Source organism: Lynx rufus, unplaced genomic scaffold (assembly GCF_022079265.1).
Source record: "Lynx rufus isolate CCGP_SWC_20201006 ecotype Redwood Valley unplaced genomic scaffold, mLynRuf1.p SCAF_2, whole genome shotgun sequence".
Classification (NCBI taxonomy): domain Eukaryota; kingdom Metazoa; phylum Chordata; class Mammalia; order Carnivora; family Felidae; genus Lynx; species Lynx rufus.
The window spans coordinates 157,942,217-157,963,742 of NW_025814834.1; the positions used below are offsets into that span (position 1 = coordinate 157,942,217).

At 35.1% G+C, this 21,526-nt stretch overlaps 1 protein-coding gene and 1 pseudogene across 1 annotated transcript in view; one reads left to right on the plus strand and one right to left on the minus strand.

Moving 5' to 3' along the window:
• Positions 1-21,526, plus strand: part of PIGK (phosphatidylinositol glycan anchor biosynthesis class K) — a 122,020-nt gene that overhangs the window by 13,685 nt on the left and 86,809 nt on the right. The gene's annotated exons all lie outside the window — the stretch shown is intronic.
• Positions 16,305-16,873, minus strand: LOC124515739 (protein tyrosine phosphatase type IVA 1-like; annotated as a pseudogene).

Genomic DNA, 21,526 nt, shown 5'->3' on the forward strand with positions numbered 1-21,526 from the left:
AGGGGATATGTTATGTGAAAGTATACATCTCCTTAATAGTAGAATTATGGGGTGCCAGGGCGGCTCAGTCAGTTAAGGGTCCGACTTCAGTTCAGGTTATGATCTCACAGTTCGTGAGCTTGAGCCCTGTGTTTGACTTTGCTGACAGCTCAGAGCCTGGAGCTTGCTTCACATTCTGTGTCTCCCTCTCTTTCTGCCCCTCCCCTGCTCACACTCTGTCTCTCTCTGTCTCCCTGTCTGTCTCTGTCTTTCTCTCTCTCTCAAAAATAAACATTAAAAAAATCGTAGAATTATGATACTCATGCTATAAGAGGCATATGGAGATTGAGACTGACAGAGACGATGTAGAGTCGTATCTCCCATCTCATGTTTACTTTGGAGACTAAATGCATGGAGTATTAGGGTGGGTGAGGTCTGCTCCCCCCGCCCTTTTTGGCTGAGTGCATAAGATTAACTTTATATAGAGTTACATGTGTAAATAATTTTTCTTAAAATATGATTTAGCTCTACTAATTCAGTGGGTATGAGTTTTTGAAATGGTCCCTGTCTGATAAACTATGTGTATAAATAAATCCAGCAGCTTTTCTGACTCCATTTTTTCCCTTTACTCTATATTTTCATCATTATGTGAGATTCCTAATTTAAACCTTTTTCTTCATCTCCCCTTATTCAGAAACTCTTAGTTTATGCAAAATAAAATTCAAGTCCCCTATGCTGGTACTTAAGGCTTTTGCAATCTGGTTCCAAATCTGACATTCTCATAATTTAATTTCCATCCCTTATGCTCCAGCCACTTCCTTCATGTAAGTTCCTGTATTGGCTTCTGTCACTGCCTTACACTGGTCATTCCACCTATAGTTCTTTTCTTCCTCTTTCTAGTTTTCCTATGCCCAAATTCAATTTATACACTCCCTAGAACTTTCTTGGTCCTTTTTTCATAAATAATATTTTATTCATACTTTTGTCATGCCAGTTTTTTGTATGTATAGATCTTATTTCTTCAGTGCTGTTTCTCATACTGTTTGTATTCCTCAGAGTGCCTTCTTTAGTGTATTGTACAGAACTGAATGAATGAATGAATGAATGAAAAGTGTGCTAAAGAGTACTAGCTAAGTGAAACCTGGTTGGTCTAGGCTAGAAAGGAAATGTGTATGAAACTGCTTATTTATATTCCCTTTATTTTTTAATTTTATTTTTTTAAGTAATCTCTACACCCAGTTTAGGGCTTGAACTCACAACCCCAAGATCAAGAATTGCATGCTCTACCGACTAAGCCAGCCAGGTGCCCCTCATATTCCCTTTATGTCTTGTTTCCTACACTGCATTGAGCTAAAAGTACTCTGTAGTCAATTTTATAAACTATTCCCTAATTCCTACTTTAGGGATCCATTGGTGGGGTGAGCTCACCAGGCAACTTCAAATTCATTTCTTTCTATCAGATAGAAGTCTGTAAGGGTCTTACTTCAGACAAATTAACTTCAACTTTACTTATTGCCTGCCTTACCACTATTTAAATTCCCTTGGGATGTGCTGTTTTGGCGGTCCCTTGTTCTGTTTTACTCCTTTTTAAAATAAAAAATGGTAAAAGTAGAAATGTAAATTTTGGTAGGGTGCCGACGGGGTGGCTCAGTCGGTTAAGCATCTGACTTCGGCTCAGGTCATGATCTCACAGCTCATGGGTTTGAACCCTACATCAGGCTCTGTGCTGACAGCTCAAGCCCGGAGTCTGCTTCAGATTCTGTGTCTCCCTCTCTTTCTGCCTCTCCCTGCTCACACTCTGTCTCTCTCAAAAATAAATAAACATTAAAAAATTGAAAAAAAGAAATGTGAATTTTGGTAATGTGTCTGTAACCTAAGATAGAAAAAAAATCATGAATTGCCTATTATTGTGGGTTTTAAAGTCATTGGTTATATGACTTTTGACTGTTGCTTTTTAAACTGCTGTGGATTAGATCTTGTACATCAGAGGGCATTTTCAAAGATGGATCATTAATAAGTTATTTCAGAGATTTTCTTGTACAGTTACTCATTAACATAATATGGAGAAGGGCACGGTTATTATGGCTCTTTGAAAATCCTTGTGGCTTTCTCTCCAGTAAGGTCAGACAAAATGTACCCATATTTCTGGCCTCCTCCATACTCACTGCAACACATATTCACTGTACACAATAATTCAGATACTACATTGGGGGTTTTATAATGACTTATTTCATTATTCCTTGAGGCCTTTATGAGAGATTGTTTTTTGCTCGCATTACATATTAAAAATAGTTACTCAGTAAAAAAATTAGGAAAGGAAAAATATTATGGGTAAATTCCAACATAATAAAAGTAGTGGATTAATCACTTATAAAACAAGTACAGAGGTTGAAGCACAAAAGCAGTGAAATCAATTATAGCTATAGAAATCAGTCAAGGGATTCACAAAATAAAAGGATGTAAAGTATGACCTCATATATATATATGATGACGGGAGGGAGAGTAAAAATTTAGTGCTTTTTAGAAAGCGTTCAAACTTAAGCAACTGTCAACTTAATTTAGACCTCTATCTGCATAGAATGTTATATAAAAACCAATGGTAACCACAAACCAAAAACCTATAATACGTATGCAAAAATAAAGAGAAAAGAATTCAAGCATATCACTAAAGAAAGCCATCAAACCACAAGAGACGAGAGCAAGAAAAGAAAGGAACAGAGAAGAAGTACAAAAACAACCATAAAACAAGTAACAAAATGGCAATGTCAATAATTACTTTTAATGTTTATGGATTAAATGGTCAACCAAGAAATCAAAGAGGAAATAAAAAAATACATGGAGACAAATGAAAATGAAAACACAGTGGTCCAAAATCTTTGGGATGCAGCAAAAGCTATTCTAAGAGGGAAGTTTATAGTAATATAGGCCTACATCAACAAGCAAGAAAAATCTCAAACAACCTAACATTGCACCTAAAGAATCTAGAACCAGTAGAAGGAAGAAAATAATAAAGATGAGAGCAGAAATAAGTGAAACAGAGACTAAAAACAAAACAAAATAGAACAGATCAATGAAACCAGGAGCTGAAGAGATCAACAAAATTGATTAGCCAGACTCATAATAATAATAAAAAAAAGACTCAAAATCAGAAATGAGAGAGAGGAAATAACAACCAACACCACAGGGGTGCCTGGCCGGCTCAGTTGGTAGAGAATGTGACTCTTGACCTGAGGATTGTGAGTTCAAGCCCTGTGTTGGGTGTAAAGATTACTTAACACACACACACACACACACACACACACACACACACACACACACACACAAAATCAACCAACACCACAGAAATGCAAAGTATTATAAGAATATTATGAAAAATTATATGCTAACAAATTGGACAACCTGGATAAATGGACATCAAAATCAAATCAGTAATTAAAAATTTCTCAACAACAAAAGTCCAAGACCAGATGGCTTCACCAGTGAATTCTATCAAATGTTTAAAGAAGAGGTAAGGGGTATCTGGCTGGCTCAGGTGCAGTGTGCAACTCTTGATCTCAAGGTTGTGGGTTCAAGCTCCATGTTGGTTGTAGAGATTACTTAAAAATAAAATCCTTAAAAAATATGTAGAAAAGTTAATACCTATTCTTTTCAAATTATTCCAAAAATTAGAAGAGAAAGGAAAGCTTCCAAGTTCAATCTGTGAGGCCACCATTACCTTGATACCAAAACCCGATAAAGACACTACAACAAAAGAACACTATAGTCCACTATCTACGATAAACATAGATGTAGAAATCCTCAACAAAATATTAGCCAGTTGAATCCAAAAATGCATAAAAAAATGATTCACCATAATCAGATGGGATTTATTCCAAGAATGCAAGGCTAGTTCAGTATTTGCAAATCAACGTGATATATCACATTAACAAGAAAAAGGATAAAAACCATATGATCTCAGTAGATGCAGAAAAAGCATTTGACAAAGTACAACATCCATTCATGATAAAAATCCTCAACAGAGTAGGTTTAGATGGAACATGCTTGGACATAATGAAGACCATGTATGGAAAACCAATGGCTAACATTGTACTCAGTGGTGAAAAACAGAGCTTCTCCTCTAAGATTAGGGACATGACAAGAATGTCCACCCTCACCACTTTTATTAAATATAGTACTGGAAAACCTAGCCACAGTAGTCAGACAAGAAAAAGAAATAAAAGGCATCCAAGTTGGTAAGAAGAATTAAAACTTTCACTATTTGCAGATGATATGATACGATATACAAAATTGGCACTGATAAATGAATGTAATAAAATTTCAGGATACAATATCAATATACAGAAATCGTGTAGTTCTATACACTAATAAGGAAGTAGCAGAAAGAGAAATTAAGAAAATAATTGCATTTATAATTGCATCAAACAAAAAGAACAAAATACCTAGGAATAAACTTAACCAAGGATGTGAAAGACTTGTACTCTGAAAATTATAAAATGTTCATGAAAGAAATTGAAGGTGATACAAACAAATGAGAAGATATGCCATGCTCATGGATTGGGAGAACCAATATTGTTAAAATGTCCAAAGCAATCCACAGATAATGCAGTCTCTATCAAAATGCCAACAACATTTTTCAAAGAAATAATAAAATAATCCTAAAATTTATGTGGAACAACAAAAGATTCCTATTAGCAAAAGCAATCTTGAAAAAGAACAAAACCAAAAATACTACAATTCCCGGTTTTGAGATATACTACACAGCTGTAGTAATCAAAACAGTATGGTACTGACACAAAAATAGACACAGATCAATGGAACAGAATAGAAATCTTAGAAATAAACCCACAGTTATGTGGTCAATTAATTTACAACAAAAGAGGCAAGAATATGCAATGGGAAAAAGACTATCTCTTCAACAAATGGTGCTGGGAAGACTGGACAGCTCTATGCAAAAGAGTAAAATTGACTACTTTCTTACACCATTCACAAAAGTAAACTCAAAATCAGTTAGAGATCTAGATGTGAGACCTGAAACCATAAAATTCCTGGAAGAAAACATAGGCAGTAATCTCTTTGACATCAAATATAGGGACATTTTTCTAGTTTATGCTTCCTTTGGCAAGGGAAACAAAAGTGAAATTAAACTGTTGGGACTACACCAAAATAAAAAGCTTTTGCACAGTGATGGAAACCATCAACAAAACAAAAGGCAACCTATTAACTGGAGAAGATATTTGTAAATGATGTAGCTGATAAGGAGTTAATATCCAAAATATATAAAAAACATATAACTCAACATCAAAAAAACCCCAAATCACAAATAATCCAATGTAAAAATGGGCAGACGACATGAACAGACGTTTTTCCAAAAAGACATACAGAAGGCCAACAGACACATGAAAAGACACTCAACTTCTCTAATCATCAAGGAAATGCAAATCAAAACAATGAGCTATCACTTCACAGCTGTAAGCGTGGCTAAAATCAAAAACACGAGAAGTAACAAGTGTTGGGAAGGATGTGGTGAAAAGCTTTATGCATTGTTGGTGGGAATGGGAGCTGGTGTCACTGTGGAACACAGTATGGAAGTTCCTTGAAAAATTAAAAATAGAGTTGCCAAATGATCTAGTAATTGCACTACTGGGTTTTTACCCAAAGAAAACAAAAATACTAATTTGAAAAGATATCTGCACTCTTATGTTTATTGCAGCATTGTTTACAGTAGTCAAGATATAACAGCAGCCCATGTGTCCATCCATAGATGAATGGATAAAGTGGTGTATATACACACATGAACATGCACACGCACATACACACAGAGCTATTACTCAGCCATCAAAAAGAATGAAATCTTGCTGTTTGCAGGAACATGGAAGTATTTCAAGTGTATAATGCTAAGTGAAATAAGCCAGAGAAAGCCAAATGCCGTATGATTTCACTCATATGTGGAATTTAAGACACAAATAAATGAACAAAGAAAAAAAGAGACCAACAAAAAACCAGAGAGCAAACTGGTGGTTTGCGAGAGGGAGGTGGGTGAGGTGATGGGTGAAATAGGTGAAGGAGATTCAAGAGCACACTTAATCATGATGAGCATTGAGTAATGTATAGAATTGTTGAATCACCATATTGTATAACTGAAACTAATATGACACTGTATGTTAATTATACTTGAATAAAAAAGAAGAGAAAAAAATAAAAATAGTTACTCAGAATGGTTAAATGACTTGATTAGGGTCCACTAAAGTTAGCATTAAATAATAGAACAAGAATTTGAATTCAGATCTTTTGACTTCATGGTTGGATCATTTCCATTATATTACAACTGTCACCTCCCTAAAAAATTGCAGCAGTTAGTATTTATATGACGTTTACAGTTAAGGAATTCTTTTGATAACATCTAATTTTATTCTTATGCCAATCCAATAGAGGTTGGTATTATTATGCACACTGATCATTTAATACCTTATTAAATTAAAAAATCTATATCTACATGTTGAATGTAGTACTGAGGTATTCTGAAAATAGTTAATTTATTAAATGTAAGGAATGCCTCTCCTATTTCCTCATTTACATATTTTTCCATAGTTTTTATGTTGTCTTCATCTTCATTATTTGATGCATCACGTACTTCATGCTTCTGTACATCATCATGCTTTGTAGTTATAATACATGTTTCTGTACTTCAACAGCTTTGTAGCTGTTTATTCCCTGTCTCTAGTCTCTTTCTTCCTCCAAATCATCCTACACACAGCTGTTAGGATTCTTTCTCAGACACTGCTTTCATGTTTTCACTCCCACGATCAAAAACCTGCAGTGACTCTCTGTTGCCTTTCTGAAAAATCCAAAATTTTTAACCAGCCTTCAGTCTTTACTGCTTTGTTAATTCCAATTTACTGTGTTCATTTGTAGATTCATTACAACATCTACTACATAATATTCAATCACTCTCATTTCTCTATTTGTTTTAATCCCACCTAAAACACTTTAATGTCCTCTGTACCCTTTTTTCCTACCCATATATCTTTCTTTCCTTTGTGTCATTGTGTAGAACGTTGTAGAGTACTCTATATAGGGAAGTCACTTGAATGCTTTAAAAAAAAATTTACAATTAATGTGTACAATTTTCTAAATATATATTTAAAATTTTATTCTGTTACTATTTTTATTTTATGATTTTGCCTAATTTTTTATGAACAAAAGGACTGGAACTATAGTAAATGTGCTTTGTAAATAATTTGCAGTATTTTATCGTAATTTTTGTCAAAGTAATATTAACTCATGCCTTTGATTGTTCTGCTTCTTGTCTCCTGTCACTTCCCAACAGTTTTTTCTTGTATACTCTGTAAAAATATAAATAATAGTGTTTGACTGTAGATACTTAAATATTCTTAACAACCTGTCATTTTATTCTCATGTTGGCAGCTGATCTGTCTGCCACTCCACATGATGTTCCTGGTAAAGTGTATAATATCTTGAATAGGGAAACATTTAGAATAGTTAAGAAGTTGAAATGTGCCCTAAGGAGAATAGTGACAAGGGTAAAAGGGCATTTTGGCTCCTGCTATCATGCTCTTAATGTTTAAATAATAATCAGAAACCATTTGAAAGACTAAGAAGACTGCCAAGGATTTTATAGAACAAAGGGGATATTTCTTTATCGATATGTAAATAGATAGGAAGGTTTGGGATGTCAAAGAAGCAAGAGATGTTTATTCCTAAATCAATACCACAATGTTTTTGTTACAGACACTAACTTCTTATCTGGTAACTTGATTTCCTTGACTTTGTTCTTTTTTAGAATCATCTTGGCTATTCTTGGGTCTTGTTTCTTCCATATTAAGTTTAGAATCAGCTTGCCAAGTTCTTAAAACTCTGTTGGGATTTTGATTTGCATTGCAGTGAATTTTAGATTAATTTAGAATGGGCTTCTTTATAGCATTAAATCTTAATTTTTGCATAAGGTATATTTGCATATAATTATATGTTTAACAGCTTTCAACTAAGTTTTGTAATTTTTAATTTTTCTCCATAAACATTTTTGCTAGTTTTTAGTTGTCTCATTTTTTTGTTGTTGATACTGTAAATGGTACTATTTAAGAAATACATTTTTTTTCTGTTGCACATGCAGTTGGCTTTAGTATATTGTTCCAGCAACTTGTTGAACTGTATTAATTTTAATAATTTGACTATAAATGTTCTTTTTTTAGTACCCATGAATCTATGAACAGTGACAGTTTTCTTTCTTTCAAATCTTTTTACCATAAAACTTTTTTTACATCTTCAAGATCTTTCATATTTGAAATTTTGGGGATAAAAATTGTCTTCAAAGACCAAAATAATTAATAGTCTGGAGAAATCCTTTATTTTGTCCATGAAAAAAATGTGTTCTTGAGAGGTAATGTGATGTTTAAGGTCAACAGCTGTGTAGTAGCAGACATAATGCTTGAATTCTAGTATAGTGATTATATTATACTATGTTGTCAAATTCATCAATATAAATAAGTGAAATATTAAAGAAAAAGGATAAGTGAAAGCAATTAATTAAAAATAAAGATAAATGTTGATATGACCTATGAAGCTGAATTTTACATGATAATGTACTTAATTTATTATTGTAAACAATAATAACCTTAACAAAATTACAGTAACTGATCTTCAGAGCTTTTTCCTGTAATACGGTTTCTCTAGAGCTGTTTATCTATTTCAATTTGAAGATAACACAAAATTATTTTTAGGGGTACCTGGGTGGCTCAGTCAGTTAAACATCCGACTCTTGATTTCGGCTCAGGTTATGATTTCACAGTTTGTGGGATCGAGCCCGCATTGGGCTCTGCACTGACAGCACAGAGCCTGCTTGGTATTCTCTCTCTCTCTTCCTCTCTCTCCCTCTCTTCCTCCCCCCCAAAATAAATAAAACTTAAAAAAAATTATTTTCATTTTTGTACCTCCAATCAGGTGAACCTATTGGTGTTTAATATGTAGTAATTATGTCAGAATGTGCAATAACTTGATTTCCTGGGTATTTGTGATGGCCTTGTTAAATAGTCTTGTTGAATACTTGTTTTAAAATCAGTTATAAACCAATTTAAAATTCGGGTGCTTCCAAAGATTGTGTAAATATAAGGAAATCACTCTTAAATGGAAGACAATTAGCACAGTATTTAAGAGTACAAGCTGTTAGTAGAACTGTCTCTATTTGCAGATGACATAACATTATATATAGAAAATCCTAAAGACTCTACCAAAACACTGTTAGAGTTAATAAACAAATTCAGTAAAGGTACAGGATATAAAATCAGTGTACAAAAATCTGCTGCATTTCTGCACGCTAGTAACTGTCAGAGAAATTAAGAAAATCCCATTTATAATTGCATTAAAAAATAGTAAAGTACCTAGGGATTAATTTAGTCACAGAGGTAAAAGACCTGTACATTGAAAACTATAAGACATTATTGAAAGAAATTGAAAAACACAAATAAATGGCAAGATATTCTGTGCTCATGGATTGGAAGAATTAATATTGTTAAAATGACCACACTACCCAAAGCAATCTACAGATTCAGTGCAATCCCTATCAAAATTCCAATGACATTTTTCACATGAGAAAAAACAATCCTAAAATTTTCAAGTAGACAAAGCAATTTCGAAAAAGAAGAAAAAGGTAGAGGCATCATACTTCCCGATTTAAAGTATAGTGCAAAGCTATAGTACTCAGAAACATTGTGGTATTGGTATGAGAATAAACACAATCCAGTGGAACAAAATAGCCCAGAAAGAAATCTATACATATGTGGTCAATTAATTTACAACAAAGAAGTGAAGAACATACTTCACTTCATTAGTGAAAGGACATTCTCTTCAATACATTATGTTAGGAACACTGAGCAGCCATATGCAAAAGAATGAAACTGGATCCACTAACTTACATTATTCACAATCATCAACTCAAAATGAATTAAAGACTTGAATGTAAGACCTGAAACCATAAAACTTTTAGAAGAAAATGTGTGCAGTAAACTCTTTGGCATCAGTCTTGCTGATGATTTTTTAAATTTGATACCAAAAGCAAAGGCAACAGAAGCAAAAATCAGCAAGTAGGACTATATCAAACTAAAAACTACTCTTCATCAAAGGAAACCATCAGCAACATGAAAACACAACCTACCAAATGGGAGAAGATATCTGCAAGTCATATATCTGATAAGGTGTTAATATCCAAAATATATAAAGAATCCATGTAACTCAATAACAAAAAAAAAATCCAATTAAAAAATGGGAAGAGGATCTGAATAGATATTTTCCAAAGAAAACATACTGATGGGAAATAGGTATATGAAAAGGTCTCAGTATTACTAATCATCAGAGAAGTGCAAATCAAAACCACAATATCACCTCCCACCTGTTAGAATGACTATTATCAAAAAGACAAGAAATAGCAAGTGGTAGTGAGGATATGGAGAAAAGAGAACTCTTATGCACTGTTGGTAGGAATGTAAATTGGTACACCCACTATGGAAAACAATAAGTAGCTTTCTCAAAAAGTTAAAAGTAGAACTAACATAGGATCCAGCAATTACATTTCTTGGTACTTATCCAAAGGAAATGAAAACACTAACTTGAAAAGATATCTGCACCCCCATGTTCATTACACTATTATTTACACTACTGAGATGTGGAAACAACTAAGTGTCAATGGAGGAATGGAGGAATGGATGGATGGATGGATGGATGGATGGATGGTTGGATAAATAAGATGTGGTATAATACACAATGAAATATTAAAAAAAAGAAGGAAATACTGCCATTTTTGACAACCTGGATGGACCTTTGAGGGTATTATGCTAAGTAAAATAAGTCAGAGGAAAACAATGTATGATCTCACTTATATGTGGAATCTAAAAAAAGTTGAACTCACATACACAAGGATCAGACTGGTGGTTGTCAGAGGCAAGGGGGAGTGGGTGGGCAAAATGGATAAAAGTGGTCAAAAGGTAAAGACTTCTAGTTATAAAACGAGTAGTCCTGGAGGTGTAATGCCTAGCATGGTGAGAAAAAAGGGAAAAAGTGCAAGCTGTAGAGTCAGACCAGACCACAAAGTCTAATCTAACTTAAGAAGTGGGCAAGAATTGATGACTTATATTGCTTTTGCTTCAGATTGCTACCAAACCAACAAAGAAGCAATGCAAAGTATATATGAAATAAGGATATGAGTAAGCTGTAAGTGGCTACAGCTCTCCTCTACTTATTTGTTACCATGGTGATCCTGAATTTGGCACCAACTGGTGCAGCCTGCAATGAGTGAGAAACTAGCCAGGTCAGAGGAATCCAGAACAGTTACTAGTGGAAGGGCCATGTTGTCATTCAAAAGTTCTACCTACTGTCACATCAGGCAATTTCTTGCTGTGCCTGAGATTTGTATTTACATGTTTTATTTCCTACTGTATCATCAAGCCTTCAGTAAACTTGGAAGGGGCCTGAAAAAGTCACTGCTAGTTTTTTGATTTTGGATGAACTATTTAATCTCTCTCAGCCTTAGTGCCCTTGTCTGTAAGATGGGGAAAGAATATGTACATGGGGTGACTTTTGTTGGTTCATCAATCTGGTTAGGAGTAATTCCCAGTTCCCTTTTCCCTTGCATCATTTATGAATCAGCCTCTCATATTTTCTGATTATTGAATTGGCTTAGCATCAGCTGACTTGGAATTAATTTAATGATCCTAAATACTAGTTTTACTGTGACACTCTTAATTACCATAAGAAAGGTCATAAAAGGTGTAAGTTTGTAAGTGGGGCCATTTTGAGTCATGAGCTGCCTGTACAGACCAGACAGGAATAATATGCTTATTAGTAGGAAAAGGAGAAAAGCAGATGGTTGTAGAAGAGCTGACAAAACACTGGCTTTCATAAAGTTTCACAAATTTTTATTGTTGATATATCGAACTGCTTTCAAGTTCTGGTCTCTTTCTGTAAGGCTTTATTCTTGAATTGTCATCAAATTGTGTGCCATGCTAATATTCATCTTTCCTCTTTGAACTAGCTTTAGTGATTCCTTACAATTAAGGGAGCCTAACTAGAGTACATATTAGGGGATGGATAAAGGATTAACAAAGCCATTTTCTACTATTAAAAAAAATGACTGTTCACTTTGTAACACTGTACTTTTAGATATCTCATAAAGGTAGACAGCATTGCTTGTGGTAAAATTGTTCCCTTACTAATTAGAAAACCACAAATAGACCAGTATAAATAAATCATAAGTACTTGAGGAAAAGCCATACCTTTGGGCTTCCCTGAGTGTGAAGATTCCTGTAATTGTGTTTGTTCCTTGGAGGGATCCTGAAAACTATGTTTATGGAGTTCTTGCATAAGATGTTGATTTTAGTTGGGCATGAGGCTTCTAAGCCAAAGTGGATATTCTGCCCACCCATATAAGTCTCATTCTTTTTTTTTTTTTTTAATTTTTTTTCAACATTTTTATTTATTTTTGGGACAGAGAGAGACAGAGCATGAACGGGGGCGGGGCAGAGAGACAGGGAGACACAGAATCGGAAACAGGCTCCAGGCTCCGAGCCATCCGCCCAGAGCCTGACGCGGGGCTCGAACTCCCGGACCGCGAGATCGTGACCTGGCTGAAGTCGGACGCTTAACCGACTGCGCCACCCAGGCGCCCCAAGTCTCATTCTTTTATCCTTGAGTTGTCATCTGAAGCACCAAAAAGAATAGCTTGGGAGGATCATATATATATTTATATGCCATGCTGTCAGCTACAGCGTCTTAGACTTGAAATAGAAAGTCCTCATCAGTTGCATATATTGGTGTGTAGATTGTGAGGGTACCTCTGTGAAAGAGGAGTGTCTAATACTTTTTATGTCTTGTTGCTATAACAAATTGCCACCAATTTAATAGCTTAAAATAATACATACTGGTTCTAGATATCAGAAGTCCAAAATGCATCATCAGATCTGTATTCCCTCTCAAAGCTCTAGGGGAAAATCTGTTTCCTTGTTTTTTTTCCAACTTGTAGAGACTCCTTGTTTTCCTTGGCTCATGGCTCTATCCTCTATTTTGAAAGTCATCAGCATAACATCTTCAGTGACTCCTCTCCTGTTGTCATATTTCCTTCTTCCTCCTTTTTTCTGCTGTCACCTTACCTTCTCTGACTCTGATGCTCTTGCCTCTCTCTCTTATAAGGACCCTAGTGATTACAGATAAATTCAGAATACTCTCCCCATCTCAAAATCCTTAATTTAATCAAATCTACAAAGTCCCTTTTGTCTTTAAAGGTAACATATTCACACCACATGTTCTGGGGATTAGGACATGGATATCTTTTGGAGCTGTCATTTAAGCCTACTATTTTACTGACAAACAAGGTTTCCTGTTTTGTGTCCTTCTAACTGAATTTGATGCCAAATGGGGTCATCTTGTGAGTTTAAATGTCTAATGGATCCTATCAAGAAGATACCTAGTGGGTGTGACAGACAGGAGTGTTTGGAATCAGTATTCCAAGATGAGGAATCATGCAACCCAAGACGAGTTTGACAAGGGAATAGCCCACAGTGTTAAATATAGAAATGTCATATAAGAGGTACACTCAATTTCTTAGAAATCAGATGAGTTGAATTATGATTATAATAGTTTGAAGAAGTAATGGGAAGCAAAGAAGTAGAAAAAGTGGCTGGAGGATGTTGATTGAGAATGAAATAGAAAGCATAGACTGAGGGGATCTAGAACTGAGACAGAGTTTTGATTTTGAGACCAACAGAATTTATGTAGGTCAGGGGAAGATGCCCAAAGAAAGGAAAAGTAAAAATGGGAAGAGAGGGAATAAAATTAATTTGGGGGTTCTTAGGTATCTGCATTGACTCTTCCATTTATTACACTGATTCTTTCTAAGGTAGGTTGAAAAATTGGGGGGAACCAATAAAAAGCCTGATGCATTTGAGGTCATGTGACTTAGATGGGTGCTAGGCTGGTCTGAGAAATAAGAAGGAAGACAACTGGTGAGGGGTGGGGCAGAATACACACTAATTTTATTGACTTCTTCCCTTCTTTTCTCCTTCTTCCCTCTTTCCTTTTCCAACCAGTAAGTATGTGTTGAGAGCCTATGGTGGTTAGAATACACTTGCCAATTTGTATAATTTAAACTGAAGTGGGGATACAGGGAAGAGTAAAGGGCAGCAGAGTAAACTATAGTCTCTAAGATAAAACATAAGTGTTTGGGTGGTGGCAGTGGGAGTGACCTCAAAATAAGGCAACACTTGACATGTCACCATGGAAAGTGATGGTAATAGTATTTCTAAGACAGTTCTGAGGATTGGAGAATTGATAAAAAACAATGTAATTCTCTGTCATGTCATATCTGACTCTTTCAGGGTAGCTAAAAGGCTAAGTGTAACTAACATTTGTGAGCATAATTGGATTTCTTTGGAGAAAAGATATATTTCACAGAGTTTTATGTTAATGGTTTCCAAGAATTTGATCTGAGCCTAAGTGGGAGGTTACTCAATTCAGCAAAAGGTATCCTGACATTAAATCCTTATACCCACCCATTAACTTTTATTTAGCATGATATCCATGCTCAAGGCTTCCAATCTTGAAATTCAGATGTGTTATTTCAGAAAGTAAAACCCATATTAATCAGAACTTAATTCACCTGAAATGTCAGTTTTTCTCCACCACACAACAAGCAAAGGACAATCAAATAAGACCTTATTGGGGAGTTTGTTCTAACAAATATATTTTAGATTTTATTCTGGGCAAATAAAATCTAACTTAATTTCCTGCATTTTATTGAATTCTGTTTATGTTGCTGTATTTAATAAAATAGATATTCAAATGTTAGCCTTCATATGCAAATAAAGATTTTTGTTTAGTAGATTGTTCTTATTCAGAAAAGTAGTTTAAATGTCTTTTTTTTTTTCATTTCATTATTTATTTAGATGTTTAGCTCTCACACTAGGTTTTAACAAGCTGGTGAACACTGGCAAATTATTTCTCCCATGGAACTATAACTACACATTACAAGACAGTATAAATATATGGTTGAACTGACATTAATACACATAGCTGTTTGATCAATATGTGATAAATTATCAAGCATCTAAATACAGAGTTACACAGCTCTAAAGGCATATAAAAATCAAATGTTTGCTCAGTTCACTGGCAGAAACCCACTTTTTTTTTTTTTTTGCAAGGGAGGTTGGGAAAAGAAGGGAAAAAGGCATACTTCAAACAAAAATATAACTGGTAAACAGCATTCAGTAGATATGGAAAAATAATGATAATTTTATGATTAAGAATTGTAGCTACAATAATAAAACATCTCGGCCTTTAAAAAGTATTTACTGGGGCGCCTGGGTGGCGCAGTTGGTTAAGCGTCCGACTTCAGCTCAGGTCACGATCTCACGGTCCGTGAGTTCGAGCCCGGCATCGGGCTCTGGGCTGATGGCTCGGAGCCTGGAGCCTGCTTCCGATTCTGTGTCTCCTTCTCTCTCTGCCCCTCCCCCCTTCATGCTCTGTCTCTCTCTGTCTCAAAAATAAATAAAAACGTTAAAAAAAAAGTATTTACTAAATTAAAGAACATATTCTGCATATTCTGTATAAGACAAGGACAGTATTATACTAGAAATATTGAATAGCCTTTTCCTGTATCTTTTTTAGGTTTTCCCATAAAGTTGCACCCAAAAGTGTAAACATTAAATTAACTGTAAAACTTTTTTTGCCTGGAGACATTAAAGATATGCTTCTGTGCAATGTAGATTTTCAAGATAGAGGTTTTCCATAACAGAACAAAATGAGATCTATAAACAGACATTAAATAATCACTGTACAACTTGGTAAAATAACAAAAATTAATGGTTTCACAAAACTGGTATATACTCATCTGAATGTGTACGATGTAAACAAAGTGAGAAAACAAATAACCATGTCACCTTTGATTCCAATGTTTGAAATGACTGAAGGAATGAATCACATAAAATTTAGCATGTTCAGAGTTCCTAGATTTTAGTGCTATATGATACTAAAAATATACAAGTGTTATATTGGATATTTTGGTCCCTAATCTGTCTATATTTCTTATGTATTGATAAGATTCTAGCATGGGAGTAGGTTTAAAGGAGACTTACAACTGAGTATTGCATGATTTTAGAAAAGGTCAGCTGGTACAAATGATAAGCACATTTTAACTGTTGAACAGCAAGGATCTTTTCCTGAGTATCTAGATAGGTTGGTTGTAATCCAAACATAGAGGTTCTATGAAGCATGTAACCTGGTAAAACTACTTTTCAGTATTCCTATAAAAGCTTCATTAGACTTATTCACCGCGCCAACTTCTTGGGTGATATGCACAACAAATTAGGTCCTGTCTGAAGTTCCACTTCCAAGACAGTAGCATCAGGCACTCCAGTTTTATTGGCTACTGATGTCTTTGCAGCACAGACACATTTTATAGTGATACTTCTCTAAATACAAAAGTTGCTTGATGTTAAAAGCTCCGTACTGCTTTTATCTTATGATCTGTACTACATCTTTATCTCCAAGCACACAAGCATTTGAGCTCTTCCATAGCCTGCAACACAGTGAATAGGAGTACAACAACCAGGTTCTTCACAAAACTTGTGTTTTGTAAGACTTAACCAGTTATCATTAATGTGGTTGGATGGCACCCTTCATCAAAAGGTCACTCAAGAACATGGATGCCTTCCTTTTCCATAAGAGCAGTGTCATACATTGCTTCACATACTCTTACTATTGTAGTAATGCCATACTTCTTAAGTTTCTCAAAAAACTTCGTTTAAGGTCTTATTGGTTGCATTATGTATAATAAGAAATATCATGTTCTTGTATGTGTGACCTCCATGAGAGTTGAGCCGTTCATTTGAGCCATGTTAACTTAGTTTAAAAATATTCATTAGAGTTATGAGCTAATTTTAAAAATTGAATACAGAAGTGATGTACAGAAACTTCAACATCCTCCACTTGAAATTCTCAGTGCTATAAGTATAAAGTTGGGAGTAATGGAAAATGAAATGAACCTCCTAACAAGAAGCAGGAAATCTTCAGTCTAGTCATATTGAGCAAAGGAAAGGAAGTGCACCGAGGCTTACCCCATCTAAGTCAGAACTGGAAGATGCTTTGTGGATCCCAATTCAATACTTCTGTGGCCAGAGTAACTGCTCTTATGTGGCTTCTTGGACTACTAATGAATTTCTACAATTCTCTTGCCCTCATAAAAGTCATGCCGTGCTTGGAAGAAACATCATAAATGTGTGATGATGGAAAAGAATATGCTTACTGATTGAAGATTGTGGCTTAATCATACAGTGGGTACCAAAGTGGCAATGACTGTAGCCTCAGGGCAGGGGGTCTGTGGTGCTCATTTGCAGGGTAGAGCAGGGCAAGTGCAGATAAGGGCACTAGACTGGTATTGAGTTTTGAAAAGAGTTGAAATGAGAACATTCCATTCCCCAGGTGTTTTTAGTCAGATTTTTATTGTAATTAAAAAAAAAATGATTTGAGATTTAAAAAAAAAAAGATTTTCCAGTTTTGTTAAAGATGTAAACAGACAAAACCTATAGCTCTGTAATTAAATGATTTGTTTATATAAAATTTTAGAATGTTTGTAATGAAGTTTAAAAGCATACATTTCATTGAACCACAGCAAATGGAAATGCTAAGATTCAGTTCTTATGAGGAAAAGTGGTATCCCTTTAATCTTTGTTGATGCGAGTATAGAAATTACTAAAGGTTTGTCCTCGTCCTCCTTGTTGTTGTTGTTATTGTTGTTTGGCTCTGCTCATTCCTTGTGAATGAGTAAAAGCCAGTGTATTCCATTGTGCCAAAGAATGTAGTAATAGATGGAAAATGTGTGGACTTTGAAGTAAAATCTCAGCTCCTGTACTTACCAGCCATGTAGCTTTGGGAAGTGTTTTGGCCTCACTGAATTTCCTTATCTTTAGAATGCAGACAATACTAGTCTTCACAGTATTGTGATTTAGTGAGAATGAGGCATCTGAAAGGACTGAAGCCCGGTGCCTGTCACAAGGTAAATGCAACAAATACAGTTGCCACACTCTACCTCATTTCCTCTGGTATATTGTGGCTACATTTTACATACTAGTAATCATCACTTCTGTGTTAGAACTGGAAGAAATTTTAAAAGTTCCTTACTCAGAATTCTACCTTACACTTTTATTTTTAACTTGCTTGTCTGCTAAGATTCTGTGTTCACATTTGTTTTTGGAAGTTCTATCATATTGTTTAATATGTATCTTCAGAATTTGATTTAAATTCAGAAACTCAGTTTTCTCTTTTACTCTCAAGAAATGAAGTACAGTGTTTCATTCTGTCATTTTACCCTGTTTCCATTTTTCTGTAACTTCCAATCTTATTTTTCTAGAATCTTATTAAATATGAATCTAGGGGCGCCTGGGTGGCTCAGTCGGTTAAGCGGCCGACTTCAGCTCAGGTCACGATCTCGCGCGGTCCGTGAGTTCGAGCCCCGCGTCGGGCTCTGGGCTGATGGCTCAGAGCCTGGAGCCTGCTTCCGATTCTGTGTCTCCCTGTCTCTCTGCTCCTCCCCCGTTCATGCTCTGTCTCTCTCTGTCTCAAAAATAAATAAAACGTTAAAAAAAAAAATTTAAAAAAATAAATATGAATCTAAATTTGGTAATTTGGCTAAAATATAGTAGGTGCTTGTACCACGTAATACGGAATGGTTAAATCAAATTCATGACAATGAACACCATTTTATTGCTTTAAAAAACCCAAATTGTGAACTTACATTTGATTGAGATTTATTATCTTCCAGTTGCTCTTTTTATCTGTGATAGTCTCAACTTAAAATTTTTCTTTTTTTAATTTTTGTCCTAGTTGATTCTTATGATCAAATTGAAGAGCAGAAGTGGTAGTAGAAAACTCTTCACCAGTGTTTGGTGTCTATAGTTTATCCTTTGCCAAATAGATTTTTTTTTATTATTTATAAAATCGATACCTCAGAAGAAGCATATCCATCCAAGCCCTCTTTTTTTAAAAAAATTTTTAATGTTTTATTTTTGAGAAGGAGCGAGAGCAGGGGAGGAGCAGAGAGAGAGGGAGAGACAGAATCTGAAGCAGTCTCTGAGCTGTATGTAGCACAGACAGAGACCCACGCAGGGCTTGAACTCACGAACTGTGAGATCATGACCTGAGCCGAAGTGGGATGCTTAGCCGACTGAACCACCCAGGCGCCTCCATCCAAGTCCTCTTGATGAAAATAATATCCAAACTCTTTTGTTTAATGCCCCAAATTAAGAGGACCTTTTGATTTTCTTGTCATTTGAGAATAGAAGTGTACCAGAGAGGGCATATTGCAGATGTTTGCATGTATTTTTCAGTCAAAATATGCAATTCTGGCATTGTGGTCAAGTACTAGGAGACTGCTTATAGCATTCTAAACATTTTACATATAGACTGCTAAAATCTACTAATGCTAAGCAAGATTCCAAGATGCTTGTAAAATGGTTGAGTTGGGGAGATCTGACTAAATCAGTACAGATATTACTGGAAAAATAACAACAGTAATTTTTCTGTTAAACATGAGAATATGTGAAAGATTGCACATACTGATTGATTCCCATTATGATGGGCTATATGTGGTATATCAAGATTTAAAATTTTTTATCCTATGTATTTTGACAAAAATAGTTTATGCTTGATCAGTGGCATTCATTAATGCACCATTATATTGGCTATTTCTGTGAGCCATCCATAATTGGTCAAGAGACACAATACCTTGTAATTTGGGTAATATAATGTACACATTTGAATTCTAAGCCTTGAGGCTAGTGTGCTTGAGTAAGTCAGTAAACTAGTTAGTGGGAAGTTGAGCAGTGGAAAACTGGAAGAAAGATGAAAAACTTGCCTATGCAAGACCAACTTTAAATCTAACAGGAAAGGGGAAAGAAGTGGGTGAGGCATCTCTGCTGCTTGCCCCCTCCCCCCATTATAGGAAGAGTGGTTAATATTGGGGAACGTTTGGAAGCACAGATGAAGCAGTGAAGACTTAAGTATAGGCTGCCGGAGCAGACAGTTGAGAGATTTGAAAATGTCAGGCTTGGTGGCTGTAAAGGTGAGGGAAGGGCCAGCAGCAGGATGTAATCCCAGCACCTTTCTGTAGAAAAGAGTTAGCGGCTTTGGGGAATTGATTGGAGACTGTGTAGAATGTTAGCCTCTGTACCTCTTTGAAGTTCTGTTCTCTGATTTTTGCATTTAAGTGGGCACTTAAAATTTTTAGTTATACTTTACTACATTTAAAGGAGAAATTATATGCCTTAGTGCTATTCTTCAATTTGAAAGTTTGCTAAGGTCTCTGGATGGTTCCGTTTAGAATTTCAAGAGCCTTATTTTGTATCAGTTATGTGCTATAAATATTGAACAGCAATGAGTTCATGCATTTACCTTAATCCCCTGAGATGATTAAATTATCAATATAAAACAAAACATATCATTACATCCTTCCAGATCCTAGTTCATGTAATTTAAGGGTAATGCAGCATTGTTAAAAGCAAATAAATGTTCATGTCAAACAAACTGGTTGGGATCTGAGCTCCGCTATTTACTAGCTGTGTGACTTAACTTTTGTGTACCTCAGTTCATAACCTGTAAAATAGGGATGAGAAAATACATATCTTGGAAATAATGTATGAGATAATGCTTGTAATGTGCTTGTTTTATTAGTGCAGTGGTTGAGATATACCAAGTGCTCAATCAATGTTAGTTATTATATTATACTAAACTACATGTGACTTTAAATATATAAGCCTATAACTAGCTGGCTCTACCTTCATGTGACATTTCTGCTACTGTTGATTTCCCATCTCTGCAGTGCAGTTTTTGAGTTTTATTTCTAATAACATAAAATACTTGGCATCCTGTAGTCCAGTAATGCCAGTTGTTTGACATTTGGCAAGTTGAAAGTAATTCAGAAAATCCTAATGGTCCAGCACCTGTGGCTAGCACATTTGCTATGATTAGTTTCATAGTGCATGGGTGATGAGATTTATTAACTTGGAGATTCCTCCAGACATGGAAGAGAGAGGGAGAAAAGCCTAAAAGTAAATTACTCTGGCATCAAGCTAACAAAATTTGTTGAATTGGCTCGGTCCAACTGTCATTAGATTGCTGCAGAAGCAATAATATAGAATATACTGAATAATTTATATCAGGGGGAAAAAAAGCAACACCTATGACCAGAAATCTAGAGTTAAGAGAGCACCAAAGATCCCTGTGATTCTCAGATCTCCTGCTGTCTTAATTTCAGCTACTATTCTACATTGGGATGTTGATATTACTGAAGATAAGCCTGGTGATCCTAGCTCTGGTAGCTAAAGATGCTTTCAGATAGAATTATCTGATTAGTTAGCATGGCTATAGCATAGCAGTTTTAAGTGAACATTTAAAAAACATTTTTACCAATACAGTAATTTATTTATTTCAGTGAAAAATTTTTATTAAGGTAATACCAGTCTATTGTAAATGAAGAGGTATGCTTTTTGAAATG